Here is a 12,027-nt window from a genome sequence, read left to right as displayed (position 1 = left end):
CAGAATGCAACAAAGACGTTTGTAGTTTTCTTTTAGAGGCTACAGGACACTAGAAATGTTAATTCTTTTTTGGTGCTGTTACTTTATTCCTATTAGAATTTGATTATCTAAATTATTATCTAACCTCTTTCATTCTTGTTCTCGTAGATAGTAAGAACACTTGCAAGTAAAGCCAAGGAAGATATACCCAAATGAGTCGATGGGGTTATAGTTTATCGTAGAGAGTGTGTAAGAGTAGGAGTAAGAGATATAGGACATCGAGCAGCGCCTGCCATGGGCAGAGCTTAAGCAGTCATAAAATTGGCTTGGGTAAGGTAAGAATCCATTTCCTCATTAGAGGATACTCTCAAGGTGGCAGCAGGGGAAGTAGTGGCACCAGATCAGAGAGGTGTAGTATTAGCTCCAATTTCATCAGATGTGATTCAGTGGGTTTTGATTTTTGTGAGTGGGTTGGCAGGGATGTATTCTTCACCCGTAAATCCCATAGTACAATATTTGGAAAGTGTGATTTAAATAATTATAAATTATAGGACTTATGACTTGGTCATTGGAGTAATAAGGGATTGTTTTTGTTGAACAAGCAAAATTTGTTAGATGAGTACAAAGAGCAAGCTTCAAAATTTATGAGAACTGTGTTTTTTTTAACGAAAACACATGTGAAGTTCAGTAAAAAGGATTAGCAAAAGATTAAGTAGAAGTTGGGTCATATACATTATAACTTGTGGGGTCCAAATAGAGTTTCTTCAAAAGTGGTGATCGGTACTTTATGACTTTGATTGATGATTAATCAAGGATGGTATGGATATATTTTCAAAAAACATAGGATAATTATTTCTAGCATTTGTTAAATAGAAGTTGATGGTTAAGAGGTGGGTGAGAAGAAAAGTTAAGTGTCTTTAAACTTATAATGGGTTGCATTTTTGCAACTTAAAGTTTAATAACTTCTACAACAAAGGTGACATAGTGAGACACCACACTTGTGTTTAAACTGTACAACAAAATGATGTAGCTAGTATATGTTCTGGGTTCATGCCTCTCTTAATCTTCCATGTTTTGATGATTGATAAACCTAGTAAATGGACCTACTAAGTAAATTGATGTCCTTAATTTCCATAGTAGAAATTTGTTTTATGTGCTAGCTGTTTGGTACCTTATGGAAGAATAATGGGAGGTTCTCAGTGATGGTCCTTATCATTGTCCTCTAATGATAAAACATCACCCCCAATACTCATCATATTTATACATCATCATAAGGAGAGAAATTATAATTTTTGTGAATTCACAAAGATATTCTCTCAAGCAAAAGGTACCTTGCTATTCTGATCTTACAAAATATTATTAACTACAAAACTTTTTGCTCATAGCAAAATATGCCTTTATTTGTAATTTAATTAAATCTCAGTTTCAGTTTACACAATTTTAAACTCATGTCTCTGTTAATAGATCTTTATGAGTAACTTTTATTCTGAGTTCATGTTGAGAAATTGTTGTAGCTAGATAGGTAATGATGTCTTCAAATAGAGTTACTATGAAAAAAGGTAGAAATAGAGTTATTTCTATTGAAAAGGAATTAAGAGTATAATTCCTAAATTTTATATGTTGTAATCAAAATCGTTGTTTGGTGATTAGGGAAGTGGTTGGCGAAATACTATTGAGGTAGTTCATGGTTTTACTCCCTTGAGTAAGGAGGTTTTCACATAAACATCTCTTGTCATTTACTTCACTGTTATTTACTTTGTCTTTTGTTTTTCTTCATTTGTTTCATATAAGGACAAAGTTTTGAATCAGGTCTTTGTTGTTGTAGGCAACTCGTATAAACTATTAGTATGAATAGAACACATTTTGACAGGGCATGAAGTATGATTTCACACTCATGTGTAAGAAAGGATTTTTGGGTTGAATCAATCGATACAACTTGTCATTTTGTCAATAAATCTCCATCCATAGCTATTGAGTTGAATTATCCTTTTGAGGTTTGATCTAGTTTTCTTGTTAACCATTTAAATTTGAGGATATTTGGTTATCCTACTTATTCAACATGAGGGATGGAAAACTTGCGCCAATGAAAAAGAAGTGCATATTTCTAGGGTATTCAATGGGAGTGAAATGTTACAAATTGTAGTGTACAAATTAGAAGACTCTAAGATTAATTGTTAGTAGGGATGTGACATTCAATGAATTAGCCCAACTGGATAGTGAAAAGAAGAAGGCAATAGTAGAAACAAATCATGGTGTTAATAATCACGTAGAGCTAGAAATTTAATCTCCACTAGCTTAGACAGTAGATTATATATGAAAGAGATGTAAAATATTAATCAAGATGATAATACTAATTTACTTATGAAAAATAACCATTTAACATTAAAACGTGTAGAGAGATGAGAGTGATGAACTGATCTAAAAGGTTTGCAAACATAGTTGATGAAAATCCTATTGGATACATAAATTTGTGAAATTTGCTTTGCCTATTGTTGATTCATTGACTTGCTTTATCCTAATAGCTATAAGGAAACTACTTTTATAGCATGCAACAACAACCATATAACTTTGCAATTAGAAGATAGAAGAGAATGATCAACCAATTAAAATGGTTTACAAATGCAGTTGATGTAAACCTTCTTAGATATGCAAATTGTGTTGAATTTGCTTTGTCGGTTGTTTATTTCAATGATAAGCTTGATCCTAATATCTATAAAAAACAATTTATATTTTAGGAATAGATTGATGGTCGGTGTTATATGTGAAGATATTGAGTTAATTAAAAAGAATATAATCGACTGTGAAAGTTTGGTTCATGCCAAGGGGACAAAGGTTGTAGGCTGCATAAGGGATTGCTGATGCGAAGGAAGTGTTTACGTATGATAATTTGGCAGATAGTAAGATAAGGGTTGTCTTGACGAATAATTTTAGGCATTACCTAGACTTTATAGGTTTGTGCAGTACTTAGTGAGGTCTTTTCAAGGCCAAGGGCAAAACAGAGAAATATTGTTCCAATTGATAAAAGAAATTCAAGTAAGGGAAAGATTTGTTAATTACGTGTAGGATTTTTTCTTTGTATATTTTATGAAACTTGCAATACCTATAGTTTTAGGAATCCCTTTTTCTTTATACATTTGGAAAAGAAATATATTATCATTGTAGGATTGGGATAACCTTTTCCTTATAGGTCTGGGACTACTTGAGGGATCTAGTTGGAGATTCTAAAGCAATAAATACTTCTTCTTTTCTTTCATAGTGAAAACTATCTCTACTTTTTCTTGAAAGATTAGGCCTAGCCGAACCTCGTTAATCATTACATTATATTTCTTTTCTATTTTCTTTGTGTGTTAATTAATCAACGGCATTTATGCAACACAAATCTATAACCATTAAAATTGGTACTCACAAAATGTGTAAAAGGTATCATGGATAGAGCATGAGGGTAGGAAGAGGGTTCAACAAAATCAGTAAATTTTGTTTAAACTTTATATTTGTCTAAAGAAATTCATTTAATAGCTACAAATTATTCATTAATTACAACTTGGTAGAACCCATATTAATGTTTAGCAATAGTGCTGCAAGCTAAAGATAGGAATTATAGTGGAGATGAAGGAGTGACCTTAGATGGGTGACAACGACAGGTAGAGCTAGAATTTTTTTTATGGCTTCGACATAACCCAATAGCTATGTGTTAAAAAATTCACTTAACATTTATAAAAAATTTATCAAGAACTCAATAAGATTATTTTTCTTTTTCTATAATCTAGAATTCATGATATACATAGAATTTTAGCTCCGCCTTTAATGACAACTGTTGGTTGTATTAGCTTTGGCCTTTAAAACGAATCTATACATTTAATTGAAAATGCTTTCATAAATAAACAGGTTCGTGTTTAATATAAGTACTTTATTTGATATGTTTCTGTGATCAGCAGTTTCCTTTAAATTTTTTTTAAAGCAATGTCAATTGTTGCGGTAGTTTCTATAGTCAATTAAATTTTAAAATAAATTTGAAATAGGATATGAATCATCCAACAAATTTTGCATCATGTTCTTAATAACTCTGGCTGTCGAGCTTTGTCGTGATTGAAGCTCGTAGTAGGTGTGCCTAAAGATATTTTTCCATGCACACGAGTTAAGAAAAAACCTTTTCAAACACTGTCAATCTATTGTGCTTTCTCTAACCCCTTTATTACCAACTGTAAAGATGCTTGTTTCTCCCATCACAAGAAATAAAAAGTAATTGATGCTTTTTATATGTAATTAAAAAAATTATCTATTATTATTATACCTACTCTGATTTCATGCACCGCAACTGGCATAGACTTATGCTCCTTTTGAAATTACACATCTATAAAGAAAATAATGATTGATATAATAATTTTATCATATTGCTCTTATTAATTAATATTTAGTATTATCTATTTAAGAATGATTTAGACAATAAGTAATTAATACAAAAGGTAAAACATTAATATTTTTTTGATTAGTCAAAAATGACAAATAAAACTCGAATCAAATTTCAAAAATAGTAACAAGTAAATCCGAATGGAGGGAGTGTTATTTTGGTAAGTCAAATAATTTATTGATAACCATTAACATGGAGTAGAAAATTAATTAAAGAGTACTATTTGATATCTTGAATCGCATTTCTTCAAAGATTATTTTGTTGTTCCCTAAGATCTCCATATTGACTGGATGACAGCTTGTAGTATAATTTCTCTTCGTCAAACTCTCAAGCAACAAATAGCATCTCTTATTCAAGGTCAAACTACTAAAGTTTCATGATGTTCTTGAAGGTTTTAAAATAATGTAGGCCAATGTTTGAAACACTCCCCCCCCCCCCCCAAAAAAAAAAAAAAAGAAAAAAACTTAAGAGGAAAAAATAAGAGTTGTTGCTAATGATGCAAAAGATTTTATTGAGCTGATGTTTTGTGAATCATCAAAGGTCGCAAACTGGACATTAGAATTTTACAACACTGGTATTTTCTACTATTCGTTGAAAAATAAAAACAACAAAGAAAGAAGTGATAGAGATTCTTTCTCATGATGCTTATCAAATTCTTAAATAATCGACAGATTTCATGATTGGCACTGCTTCAACAAGTTATCAAATGCTATAAGATTAGTTGGAAGATCATATTGTACAAGGCTTGATGATGACCTGGAGATCATAGTTAAAGGATTATCGACAGGTTAGTCATCAGATCTTGAAATTGTCATATATCTGGTGTGGGTTGCATTGGCAAAATAACACCCGATAAAAATATTTATGGTCATCTCACAATCCGGTATCACTTTTACATTCTTGCATGGGGTTACAAAATCTCAAGAATTTCAATGTTGAAATGTATTTTTAGAAGCTTTACATTGCATTTCAAAGCAAGAAACTACCTTCAATAAAAAAAATTATGATAAGATGGATGACTCTCATTGGTGCAGAAAAAGCTGAAGAGTGAAAGATTCCTTGTTCCTATGATATTTGGAGTACACATGTTTAGGATTGAAAAAAAGGAATATATCCTGATTGCAACAATAGGATTCCAGTCCTATTGACTACTAGGGTAGTAGAGCTAGTGATTTATGCAATTACCCATCATGATATGAACCATTTTAAATTAGGTAATATCTTGAAGTTACTTCATCATGAGTTTTTTTGCATAGGACATGATCATTCTCATGAGCTAGAAGAAATTGGAAATAAAATAGCAGAAAAATGTAAAGGTCTTTCCTTAACAATTTTAGTGATTGGGGGATATATTTCTAAAATGGATAGGACATTAGAAGCTTGGAAGGATGTTTCCTGAACCATAATTAAAACTATTATCGGATGATAAATTCTTAGGAGTGCTTGACTTTAGTTACCACCACTTTCCTAATCACCACAAACCTTTCATTCATTCTATTAGTGTTTTCCTATAAGATTTTGAGGTTAATACATGGAGACTAATCCATTTATGGAATGTAGAGGGTTTTATAAGAACTTCTAAAAATGGTTAAAGTTCGAAAGAAGTGGCAATAAATAATTTGGAGGACCTTATTAGCAGGAATTCTATATAGTCTAGAAAAATGAGATTCAATGATAAAATAAAAGAATATGTAATACATGATCTACTGCATGACTTTTTTTTGATACAAGCTGAAATGACAACATTTATGCATGTTAATAGAACTCACCCTACTCGTCCAATACAAAAACATAACGTTTGTCACGTCAAGTTTCAAAACTTTTCTTTTTCAGTTGATGACTGTTTTAAGTAAGGTATTACCCCCGATGGTCAGATCTATTTACTTATTTTATCAATTAAAGAATGAAGGAAGGTTGAGAACTTTTGGAGAATCTTTGGACAAATTTTCACACAAAAATCAAGCTAGTGCTATGGGTGGCTCATGCCCATTGAGCTAAAAATCTAGAACACACAAGTTGGTGATACGAGAGATGCATGTGTCTGATAGCCAAACTCTAGGGCACCAAAGCTAGTGCAATGAGAGGTAAATGACGCCACGAAATACATGTTCTGAGCAAAAATAGGGCCTAGAGTCAAGGTGTATCCGACCTATAAATTCACTTATTTTGAATCCATAATACACTAGGATTAGGGGTACTTTTCCTACTACTATTATAACCCTTTCCGATATTTTTTAAAGGGTTGTTCGTTATTTTTAGAGGTGAAAGACAAAGAGAAAAGAAAGTAAAGTTCACCATTAGGTTTTTTCTCTCTTTAATTGATTAGTCTCTTCTTTTGATGAAAACATCAAACTGTTGTGTTTTTGTTATTAGCATAAGTGGCTAAGAACACTAATTCTAGGTTGGTACTACAAACATGATTGTTTAGCTTAATTTAAAATTGGTTTATAATGTTTATCGTATTCTTTTTCTCTCACATTCTTTTAGTTACTATTCTAATAATTCAAAACCATTAAAAGACATCTTTATTTCTTGTGAGAGCCCAGAAGGAGAAACACTAGATTAGAACAAAGACAATGGAGGATGAGTTCATATCTTTAAAAGTGAATGAGTTCTTTGATTTAAAAATAAATATTTAATTAGCATCTAGGATAAGAATATACTTACAATGCCTTGTTTGGTTCCAATACCTGAAGATTTCTAAATGCATCCAAATTAGATCCTTATATCCCTGCTCAATGGCGTAGTTGTGAGGATAGTTTAAGTAGATGATTAAAGGTTCTAAAGATCAAATTCATATTATTAACCTCATGAATCAGCAAACAAGTGAGAAAACTTAGCCTACATGAAATTATTTACCATACATGATCGTGAATTTTATATTGACCCTAGAATCCTCTTCAATATTCTTACAACACTTTCAGTTACGCTCTAGCTTCATTGTTACTTTTAAAATCAGAAGACTCCAATACTTTCTTTGGTTACAAATCCTACTTGTTTAATTTTATAGTATTATTTGAATTATTTTTTTTATAAGTCACAAGTCCTTTTGTGATCAATATCTTGCTCATAAGATCCATTTTATCACTTGTACGACCCATACACTTGCTTTTGAATTTGGTTCCAATAAGTTTTTAGTGCTATTGTTGAGCACATGGAAATTAGAAAATTTTTATTTTGGGTTGTACTATTTTGTTTTATAAGTTCTAAAAACTTGGTCTTAGCTACTGATTTTACAAGTATAATTTTAACCTTTTTTAGCATGCTGGAAAGGGAAAGAGATTTGGTTAAACCATATTCTGAACTTGAGCGCTGCTTGCATCAACTGAGAACAGAAAAAAACCTTCTCTATCAAATCCCATAAGTTCAGTAGGGTAAAACTATTGATGCTGATATATGTGATAAGGAACCTACCGAAAGAGTAGTGTGCAAAGTGGAAATTCCACTTGCAACTAATGTTATCTCCAGTATTTACAAATCAGAATCAAAAGGTAGATTTGAATTAACGCAAAATGTGGTGTCTTTGTTGCACACTAGTGGTAATATTATAAGTTTTACACATGAGGATCCGTAACAATATTTGTGGAACCTTTTAGAGATTAGTTGGACATTTATTCCCATTGGAGTCTCCACAGATTATGTGAGGATTACCTTTTTCCATCCTCACTATTGGGAGAAGTGTTGCTTTCAAGCACACATGTAAATGTATGTGGTCGCACTAAGTAATATAATGGCCTTTAAAATTATGTATCAATCCCTCAGAGACGTGTGTTGACAAATATCCAAATCTAGTTCACTATTATGATCAATTTAGTTCAAACATATCCACACGAGTTTGAAAGTTATAAGTAAACATAAACTAAACAATGCGGTAAATTAAATGTCTTGGACAATTAATGGGTAAAAATCCTAGTTTAAGGCTCTGCGAACAATCATACTATGATATTGAATTTCATTGGTTAGGTATTGTGGTTGTTAATTCACGAGGTTGATATTATTATTATGATCTTCCGAACCTCTAATCACCTATCTAACTTACACCAACAACTACATCTTTGCGAGCAGATGTAAGAACTAAGAAAATGCATTTATATTTCATCCCGTTAGTGAAACAAATAGGGAACTTAGGTATATTACAAACCTAAATGCAAATTATAACTTCATTTTGTAGAAGATTACAATCCTATTCAATTTATTCCAGTGTATTATCCTCTTGTTCCTCTTTTCGAGCTCACAAGATGACTATGGATGTATTCTAAGGGTAGTTAATCCTTAAAATAGTTATAACTAGGATAAATAAATAATCGAATATATTAAATAATCAAAACCAAATCAATTCATAACAAGAGTAATCATTTTCTTGGCCTTAACCCCGGAAAGGTTGTTTAGCCATTCATGGACATAATAATTATTACAATGATAGAATACATGTTAAAATCCATAAATAAAACACTAATGGAAGATAAACCCTAAGTGTAGTGTTCTCCATCCTCCCTCAATGTTTCAAGGTCATCCAAGGTGTGTAACATAATGTGTAAGGGTCCTATTTATAGTATGGCAATTCTGCCGATTCGAACTAGGGTCTGTGCCACGTCCCTTATCACGATGTCTAGGGTCTGTGGAAATTTTATGGGGTATTACAATAACCCAAAAGGGTTTCAACAATTGTTATCAATGCAAGTGATCTCGGGCATATTTATATGCTCAAAGCACTAATATACACCCAGATTTAGACTTAGTTCAAGAACTTTTATCTGAATTCTTATGTATAATTTGTTTTTTATTCCATTTCATGCCTAATGGATATGATTAGTATTTTCAGGTTTAAAATTATAAAGAATTTTCCATAATTGGATACAACGATGATTTGGTAGGAGTGAACAAATACAATAGAGTGAAATTAAGCTGAAAAATAGAAGCTGGAAAGTAGGAATCCTCATATGAAGATACTCCGCATCTCTTAGATCAACGAAATAGCATTGGTCAAAATCTTGTAGGTCTACGCAATCTTACCATGTTGCGGAGCAGTTCAGTTTATAAGATTTGGCGACTTGAAGGTGTAGCGCATCGTGGAGGATGGCCATTTTATAGTCGTCCCAATCCAGTGGCTCACCGCAATGGTGGCGCGTTGCTGAGAGGGAGAGTTTTACAATTATCAGGAAATATTTGAGCTTCGTGTATGCTAGATTTTAATGAAAAATAGCAATCGAAGTCATGGCGCGACACTCCGGGAGGACAAATTGGGAATATTTTTAAGTGTTTTGTCTCAGCTATAAAAGGAAAAATCCAAGATAATGTACGACACTTTTTGGAAGGATAGAAGCGGCGGAAAAGCAAAAATTTCTATCTTTCAGGGTTCTTAAACATTCTTTTGAATTTCTTTACTTCAACATTTATTTTTGGTATGATTTATTACATATTATGGATGACGAATTCAAACATGAGTAGTTAAACACCCTATTTCTGGGGTTGAGGCTAGGAACATGATTACTTTTTAATAATTTTTATTCATAGTTCTTTTTGGATTATCATATGGGTTGATCTTAGTTTCTTGAGCTTACTATTTTAATGATTGGCCACCACTAGAATAAATTTATATTTTTATGTGAATCCGGGAGGAGAATCATAGGATGGAAAAAAGAAATTAGGGAGCAAGGTTTTTATTTTTTTATAAAATAAGGGATTTGAATTAGCATCTAGGATAGGGATATACCTAGTTGCCTTGCTTGGTTCACTTTCAAGAAGACAACTTCATGAATCAAGAAGATTTTTTGTAACTCTGCAGGAGTTGTAGTTAGAACATTCAATAGATAGAAGAGTTGAGGTCGGGAGACCAAGATCGTGGCATAACCCTTGCGAACCATCAACCTAATAACTAATTAGACTGTGATAAGAATAGAAAATTGAATGATTGTTCAAAATACCTCAACCCTAGAATCATCCTCATTATTGAATACAACCGTTTCTTGCTTTGCTTTAGTCATCATTAATTGTTTCTTGTTTAGCAATTTACATTTTATTTATAGAATCAAACTAATCTTGATACTATCAAACACTTAATACTAAATTGTCTTGAACTAAAGATTGAATAAATTTCTAGTTTATGATCCTCCAGGGAATGATATCAGACTGTCTAAGTTATTATATTACTTGAACAATCACGTACACTTTCATGTGCATAGAGATACAACAAGTTTTTTGCGTTGTTGACAGGGATCAAATAGATTTAGTAAATTGCTTTAATTTTTGGTTTTTGATAATATGTTCAAGTGTTAACAACTTGATCTTAGCAGCTGAATTTTTGCAGGTTTAGCGGAATGTTGGACTGGCTAGGGATAAAGAGTTAGTAGAGTCCTTTGCAGAACCAGAAGTAATTTTTCATCAGAGACGAAGAGCTCAATACTATATGCAATAGGGACAGATGGTGGAAATAAGTGATCCTATAATTGTTGATACAAATATTAGAAATGTTCTAGCTCCTGTTTCTCCAGCTGTTCCTGTTCAACCAGTTGCAAGACCTATTCATGAGGTGGAAATTCCACTGACGCATATTATAACTAACAATATTTTGAAGCATGAACCAGGAGGTCGGCTGGAATTGAAACAAATATGGGGCAGTTGTTGAGATCTGCGGGAGAATTTCAGGGACTTTCACATAAGGATCCGCAGCAGCACTTACAAATCTTCTTAGAGATAAGCGATCCATATATTCCTGAAGATGTGAATACTGATTATGTCAGATTGACACTATTTCCATTTTCTCTACTAGAAGAAGCAAAGAGATAGCTACTTGTTGAACCACACCAATCCATCACTACATGGGAAGATTGTGTTCGAAGGTTTCTTATTCTATTTTTTCCATCTAGAAAAACTGCACGATTGAAGAGAGAGATATTGAGTTTCAGATAGAAAGATGGAGAGAATCTCTACCAAGCTTAGGAGAGATTTGAGGGCATGCTCAGAAATTGTCCTCATCACCATCAATCGAATGATGTTTTGGTCCATAAATTTATAGAAGGCCTTGAGTCTAATATGAAGATTGTCTGGGATTTAGTAATAGGGGGTCAAGCTTTGGAGAAAACATATAAAAAATTGTATACCTTGCTAAATCGAATTGCATAAGGGAATCCTGATTGGCATGCAGACTAAAGGAATGCTCCCAAGAAGGTTGCAGGGGTTTTTGAGGTTGATTCGTTCACTGCATTACAAACATAGATTGCAGTGCGGTAGAACAATATGGCTACTCAGCTTAACAACTTAAAATTGGGTACAACACAACTAGCAGCCACAACAAATATAGTTCGGCAGGTATATTCATGGTGTGACATTTGTGAAAGTGGTGAGCATAAAGTAGATGCATGTTCTATTAATCCAAATTTAGTCAACTACGTGGGGAATGCAAATCGTCAGGGTCAACAGAATTTTGGCAGTACGTATAATCCAAATTGGATGAACCACCCTAGTTTCTCATGGGGTGGAAATTAGGCACAGAATATAAATGAGTATAAGGAACTAGTGTAACCAAATCTACAACTTATTTAGAATAATCAGGTGAATATTTTGAATAGTAATATAGAGGAGATGCTTAAGAATTTTATGGCTCAAAAAACATAGTTTGTTGTAGACATGAAGGCTCAACA

At 32.6% G+C, this 12,027-nt stretch overlaps 1 non-coding gene across 1 annotated transcript; it reads right to left on the bottom strand.

Annotated features, from left to right (window-relative positions):
• Positions 1-11,263: 11,263 nt before the first annotated feature.
• Positions 11,264-11,370, bottom strand: LOC124889860. Its single transcript, XR_007048774.1, has one exon. It is a non-coding gene; the product is annotated as a small nucleolar RNA R71 (small nucleolar RNA).
• Positions 11,371-12,027: the final 657 nt, after the last annotated feature.

This window comes from Capsicum annuum, chromosome 12 (assembly GCF_002878395.1).
Source record: "Capsicum annuum cultivar UCD-10X-F1 chromosome 12, UCD10Xv1.1, whole genome shotgun sequence".
NCBI lineage: Eukaryota > Viridiplantae > Streptophyta > Magnoliopsida > Solanales > Solanaceae > Capsicum > Capsicum annuum.
The sequence above is the reverse complement of the archived record's forward strand: the minus strand, read 5'-3'. Positions and strand labels throughout refer to the sequence as shown.